Consider the following 7,828-nt stretch of genomic DNA (forward strand, 5'->3'; position numbering starts at 1 on the left):
TTAAGTGTTTTTAGTTTATCCATTGTAAACAATAATCATAACTTTCCTCTTTATAGTATTAGTTTAGATAGTTCTTATATTATATATATATATATATATATATATATATATATATATATATATATATATATATATATATATATTATACAACTTAGAATGGCAAACAAGCTGATGGCCCACCTGATGGAAAGTGGTAACCGTCGCCTATAGACCTGAGGAGTACCATGGACATAACAGTACACACACATACTGTTTCGCCCATGATACCCCCCATGCGTTGCCATTCCTGAGGACTCGGGTGTTATTCCTCTGTACCCAGTAAATTCACGCCATATCCCACCCTTCAAACCGAAACACGGCCATGCAAACACAACTGCTTCACGGTAGAAACACGAATGGGATAGAGGTACCCAAGCAATGTTAAAGCGAAATATTTAAAAAATATAACTGGTTTTGTATATTGATTATAATTAGTGGCTTCTGTTCTAACACAATATCAAATACTCGCTTATCTACGCGTCTTATGTTAGATCTTCTCTTTATGACTTGCCGTCATATAACATAGGCATTTTCCGTTCTTGTTCCTAGCTCATGTCATTGGTACGACAAATAGCGAATTTTCACTACACGCGTACAAACCATTAATTGGAAGAAATAATTGTTACGTGTACGCCGGTGCTATAATAGATTACATGTGTGTAATGCTAAAAAACCATTTGTCCTAATGGAAATTCTCTGTTTGGCAGCTTACTGTCGCTGTCTGTAACTGGCTGTCAGTGGGTAATGGAGATATACATTTACTTGTAAAAATTACTTGTACACCCTAAACGCAGTCTGCCCTGTGTATTATTATTAAAAAGACAAAAATATCTATTTTAAAAAATTTTAAAAATATTCCACAAAATAAATATAGTAATTTTAAGAAAATAGGTAGTATATGTCAAACTAAGTTGCAAACCCTACTGATTGCATTATAAATAATTAATATTTATTTATTTATTTTATCAACTGTGTGAACTTTACAGTTTCCCAATAGGCTCACTTAGGAAAGCATCAGTACAGTAACACATGTATAAATTAATGGAATTATATTAATTAGATTTAAATTACAACATAACAATAACAGAAATAACATAAATATCTCTGAACACAAACACTGTGTGGTCATCCGACGAAACTCCAGCAAGTTGGACGCAAACACGTCTCATTGCGGATAACGGCTCAAAACATCATTGAGTAGTTTCAATGCAAGAGATAGAAGAGCTTTTTTCCCAAGAGACTACAGCATGGTTTCTTCAAAAGGGGGGTAAAGAGGTTTCTTCAGGGTCGGCAACGCACGCGTAATGCCTCTGGTATTGCAGGTGTTCATAGGCTACGGTAACCACTTGCCATCAGGTGGGCCGTATGCTTGTTTGCCACCTCAGTGGTATATAAAAACAAAAAAAAGCTTGCTTGGCCAACTCTGTTCTTCTTAACGGAATATCAAATTAATGTCGTCTACGTGCTCGCACGTAGTTACTGGGCGCTCCTATTGGTACCAGTACAGTTTGGTTACATTCTTCCGCCGTACTAATATTAATACATAATCAATTAAATTTATTTTCCGTCTACTAGTGTATATATAATACACCTATACCCACCATACCCAACGAAAACATACTCGAGTATATATGGGGATAAGACACCTTGAAACCATACTGTTTTTGGTACAGCCACCTTACAAATTTCTCTTGGATTTTTTCCACCATAAGTATATATTTAGACTCACGTGAGTTCCAAATAATTGCGTTACTTTCTAATTTACTACGAACAAAAGCATTATATAGCACTTTAATAGCTTGTATGCAATCCAACTGTTGCGCTTGTCGCAATACAAATCTGAAAGTTTTAATGCCTGAGTGCACAGTTCGACAATATGCGTTCTAAAAGTAAGGTCTTCACACATCAAAACCCTAGATCTCTCAATTAACTTACCTCACTTATCAATGAGTTACCCAATTGACATTAATTTGAAATGGACATGAAAATATCGTGTGTACGTTATCATCATCTAAGCCACTCTCTGTCTATGTTATGGTGTATATTATATCACCAAGGTGAATTCTTAACAAGAACTTTTTTTTAAACAATTTACAATGGCAAACAAGCTGAGGGCCCACCTGATGGAAAGTGGTAACCGTCGCCTATAGACATGAGCAGTACCATGGACGTAACAGAGTATACTGTTTCGCCCATGATACCCCCCATGCGTTGCCATTCCTTAGGAATCAGGTGTTATTCCTCTGTACCCTGTAAATTCACTGCCATATCCCTTCAAACCAAAACACAGCCATGCAAACACAACTGCTTCACGGTAGAAACACGAACGGGACAGAGGTACCCAAGCAATCGACTTTTATCAATAACCAAACTAATCTGCCTTCATCCTCTCCTATCATCCCTCACCAGTAGCCCGCTAGTGTAAACCAGTAGAACAGACGGGGTTATCATTCCATTCTCATCACGCAACACATTTTTATCACGACAGAATTCGCTTTTTCTTGCGGGGCATAGGTCATTCAGTTTGTTATGAAACATTATTGACCGCGCAGTGTTTTTATTATTTTTATTACGACGCTAATCATACAGAGACACAAATAGTCCATGTTTGTACACAGAGACACACAAATGTAGCAATAGATATTATTTTTACGCGATTCATGGCGCGCCGCCTCTGTCCCACGAAATATTTTACAATCTATTTACGCATCGAACGCACAACAGCGGGTGGCGCCAGAAAAATCGTATCTAATACGATAAAGTTATGCTGAGGTAATCCCCTCACACATTGATTTCATATTTTCATTATACAATTATCGTAAATCTTCTGTACACATTTTTTTAAGGCGATCAAGTGGAAAAACTGCGTACGAGCGACTCGATAAAAACTTGATCAAAAAAACATATCCAATGTTTTAGAATCTTAAACATAACAATTACTGATTATTATAAGTTATTGTGACCTAAAAACCGATTGATAACACAAGTTAAAAATACTGGAAGATAACGCAAAAACATCAAAATAAATTAATATTATGAATTATCCCAAAGAGACGTATCACAGAAATTTAAAAATAAAATTAATATACATATTTATTCTTTATTCTGATTCTATTTAGCGATCAGAAATACCATTAAAAACTAACTTTTAAGAAACAATTATAAAACAATAAATTAATAATTGTCGGAAACCGCAAAAACGGTGGAATCGTTAATTTCACGTTATATATGTAGATAGACATCGTATAATAAAACAAATGAAATAAGTCTACAGAGAAATAGAATACTAATTAGTTAAAAGCGATGAGGTGAAAAGAAATACACGTACGTCAGTTTATCGTCTAATTCATTCGTCATCAAATTTGTACATCAATTTTCCATATGCCTAATGTATCATTGTTTCACAAGGAGTTTAACAAAAATATTAAATTTGTAGCCCCGATCAGCTCACACTTTATCCATGCAAGGTTGCCATATGGGCGGGAAATTCAGAAAAATTACAGTTTTACATCCCGCAGCGAGTAAATGGATAACAACCAAGATTGCTGTGTACCTAGTTGCTTGTTAAAGAGTATCATTAACATACTAGATATTGAGATTAGCTGAGGTATCTATCTCTAAACACACCATTAATGAAATCAACATGTACATCAGTGCTACCTACGTATAAGTGTATTTAAATACATTATATTTTTTATATAAGTGATTTTTGAAGTTTAATTTTGAACTTAATTTAGAGCACCAATAAAATAATAAATTAATATAGTCACAACTATAATCCCTTATGAGGTAGTCAGACTGTGTGCTAAAATATTTTATGTTATATTTGTATTTTAAAGATTGATAATATGTAATAATAAATTACAAAGACATTTTTTTAAATGTGGATATTTTATAAAAAAGAAAATCTGAAATATGTTTCAGCACTATTTTAATAAGTAACACAGAACTGTACAAAAGTCGTATAATGTTTTCTTGTTCTAGCGTATAAAACAGCCACCTTATGTAAACTATTAAAATATTAATATTGTTGATTTGTTTACCCACTTATGTTAATTTATCCGCTAAATTCAACAGCGGCTCCTACGTGCCATCGGCCAATTTATTTATTTAAACCGCAAAAAATATCATAAATCATATAATCAATATGAAATACTCACATTGGGTCTGCACTTCTGGACACAAATGCGTCAAAATAGCGTCAAGGTTGGCCCAGTATAAAGATCGATGTGGTAACCGCGAGCAAGTCTCACGGCGGCTGCTAAGGGACTAGCTGATAAACACAATGCGTACAAGTCGCGCCGCTCGCGGCAACGCACACACTACGCCTTGATAGCTCTTGACATTCGACCTCGCTCTACACGCCAATCCACTGCTCAAATAGACATCGACTGCTTCCATTTCGTTCTCAGTCAACGATTTGTTGTATTGGATGCGTTATACCAATAATAATGCAGTCCGGGGGCAGGTCGGGGGCCGGCCGCCACACCCGCTGCGCCGCCACGCTTGCATCCGGTCTGATGCGCGGTAAAAAGTCAAAGTACATACTTGCACCGATACAAATGTTTTTTATAGGACTTAGAGGAGCAATAAGCTGGTGACCTATATAAACATAAACAACAGTAAAGAGACCACAATATACATTGTAATGCCCATATGTTGTGTACCGTATTAACTCATATGACTCGGCATTAAAAAAAAAAAGAATCCGTTTAATATTTTTTATTATACTGTATTATTATAAAATTACCACCATCCAGTCTCAAACTAAGAATTATACTAAATATAGTATCGATATTTTTAAAAAATGAGAACAAGTAGACATCAAAACAAAATGCTTTATTCACTAGCATATAAAGCATTAATATAAACAGTAATACTCACTGGTACAAACTCCTTTGTATTTTGTGTTTCAAATATTGTATTTTTTAATTACCTACTAATTTTTTTATAAATTGTCAGTACAACTTTTCAACACGAACCGGCGTTTTCTTTCCTACAATCAGTTCACAATACTCACGAATACGAATGTTTGTAATAAGGGGGGGGGGGGGGGGGGTATTAGTGTTGCGGTCTGCCAGTCCCATTGCTAGCAATATTCCCAGCCAGATCAACCTCCACGTGGTCCCCTCTGGTAACCATCGTGCTGAATTCCAGGTGTACTCAACACGATAAGCTAACTGATCTGCCTTTTCATTTTTACCTATATACCATTTCATTATTATTCATTAAAAAAATGTTTGTAATAAGCAGAGATCGAACCCGCGACCACCCAAAAGCGATGCAATGTGTTAAACCGCTACACCGCCAAGATTTTGGAGATAGATAAGTATTTAGTCATATAAAAACAAATAAAATTGTTAAAAAGCTGATAACCTCGAAATGGGTAATAAATTATAACTCGAACCAAAGTAGGTTCATCTGAATTTAGACAATACGATATCACATAGAGTAAATAAATATTATAGAGAGATAGGGTAAGTTTCACGTTTATTACATCCTTTATTGGCTTTTTATACTCTTGGGAGTGACAAGCAAACTGACAAGCAGTAACCCGCCTCCTGCACACCTAAGTAGCAATTGGGTATTGCACCAACTATATACTATACCGCTCATAGAACCGGTGTCTCACTAGATCCTACTCCAGAGAAACCAGAGGGAGACATTGTACAAAAGTCGATTGCTTGGCTACCCCTGTCCCATTCGTGTTTCTACCGTGAAGCAGTTGTGTTTGCATGGCTGTGTTTCAGTTTGAAGGGTGGGATATGGCGTGAATTTACTGTACAGAGGAATAACATCTGAGTCCTTAGGAATGGCAAAGCATGGGGGGTATCATGGGCGAAACAGTATACTCTGTTATGTCCATGGTACTGCTCATGTCTATAAGCAACGGTTACCACTTTCCATCAGGTGGGCCGTCAGCTTGTTTGACATTTTAAGTTGTATAAAAAAAAGAGAAAGGTATTGTTAATTATTATCATCATACCAGCCTTTAACTGTCCACTGCTGAACATAGGGTGTTGGGGTGTTTTGCACATAGTTGCAACATTTGGCAGCCGCAGTTAGGCTTTGGTGATGTTTTAAGAGGGACGCTGCTACCCATTCCTTAACTATGAAGTTTGGATGGTTAATAATGAGGTCTAATAACGCCATTATTAAGACGACCTTTCCCCTAGAAACTATCATCATTAATTCTTATGGAATTCGTTACGATAGACTCACCTGCTTTTATGTTCACCTGTCTTCCTTCACTGGTGCCCTCACCAGCGTATACCGATAGCGCAGGCAGGGTAACTATTATATTTTCATCCATTAAAAAATAAATCACTTCAAAATATTTTATTTTCCAAATTAGCCCGACTAAAATCGAACCCGAAACCTTAAATACAAAAAGTAATATTCTTACCACTGCGCCATAGATGTCACAGACAGTTATGTAGGTTTTTGCTTCAATTATAAATATTAAACAACAACAAATTAGTTTTATGACATCTACTTTATTAATTGTAGGTAATTGGGTAAAAAAAATTGTCGATCAATTGACATTTTACGTGAAACGCAAGTAATTATCTCGCGAATGTTAATTACAAATACTATCAGTCTGGTGCCGTATCGATTTGAGGTTATCAGTAAAATTCTAATTAAACTGTGACTTCAAAAATAAATAGGTAAAAATAAAATAGTAGGTACCTACTTCCAAAAAGTAAGTTCACACAACTGCAATTTCGATGTCAGTATTGAAACTTAGTCACTAGTTAACAAATTGAAATCCAATTTGGGTCACGCTGTTTAAAAATGGCCGATCAGTGGATTTTGTCATTCTGGACAAAAGCATTTTTAACCACTTTCAGTAAAGATTATTTTCCGCCTTTTTCAGCAATCAACCATTTCAATATATTTTATATTTTTAAGTATTTCCCCAGGCTTACTTTTCTAAATTAGAGCCCGCGCTTATGAATCATCCCAATCTAGAAACCCGGCCCGGTCTAGAGCCATTTTTTTAAAACAAAAAGCCCATATTTCTCGCTGATACTGTAGCCTTTTATAAGCAAAACAATTTTACATCGATTAAGTACTATTTTCAAATTAATCCATTATAAACAATAAAATGTTTCCTCTATATTATTGATTTCAAAAAAATTTCGAAAACATTAGCTGTTGATCAACAAATTAATTATAAATATGGTTTTTATATACCTACTTAATATATTTATTTAAATTTTATTGACCAATAAAAAGTGTTACAGAAAGTAATTTAGTATACAATCTAGGCATGTCTTTTTATCGATACTAGCCACTTAAAAAGGCCAAAGTTTAAAGACGGAGGTCATTAACCAGTGTATGTTGCTACTGGTGATCTATGGAACCGAAACATGGTCCTACAAGATTGCCCGTATGCAAAAATTTCATATTACTCAGCGAGCTATGGAGAGGAAGTGATTTATTTGGAATTGCTTTGCGTGACAGAAGATATCCGCAAAAGAACCAAAGTGACCAATATAGCCTGAAAGATAAGCAAGCTAAAGTGCCTATGGGCTTGTCACATAGCTCGAAGAACGGATAACTTATAGGGAAGAAAGTTTCTTGAGTGGCGATCCCTTACGGGCAAATGCAGTGTAGGATGATCCCCCACTAGATGGAGTGACGACCTCAAGTGCATTTGAGACGTCCTGCAATGCACTTGAAGTTCTCAGCCACCTATACCCAATAACTTCGCAGGAAGTTATTGGGTACAGGTGGCTGAGAATCGTTCTTTATGGCAGTCTTTAGGGGAAACTTCTGCTCAACA

At 35.7% G+C, this 7,828-nt stretch overlaps 1 protein-coding gene across 1 annotated transcript in view; it reads right to left on the reverse strand.

The window, feature by feature from the left end:
- Window positions 1-4,411, reverse strand: part of LOC113519388 (hexokinase-2-like) — a 29,955-nt gene extending 25,544 nt beyond the window's left edge. Inside the window, exon 1 of the mRNA XM_026904453.3 lies at window positions 4,200-4,411. The gene's annotated coding sequence lies outside the window, so the exon portion shown is untranslated. The remainder of the gene's footprint in view (window positions 1-4,199) is intronic.
- Window positions 4,412-7,828: the final 3,417 nt, after the last annotated feature.

This window comes from Galleria mellonella, unplaced genomic scaffold (assembly GCF_026898425.1).
Source record: "Galleria mellonella isolate WM207_F2 unplaced genomic scaffold, CSIRO_AGI_GalMel_v1 utg8921, whole genome shotgun sequence".
Classification (NCBI taxonomy): domain Eukaryota; kingdom Metazoa; phylum Arthropoda; class Insecta; order Lepidoptera; family Pyralidae; genus Galleria; species Galleria mellonella.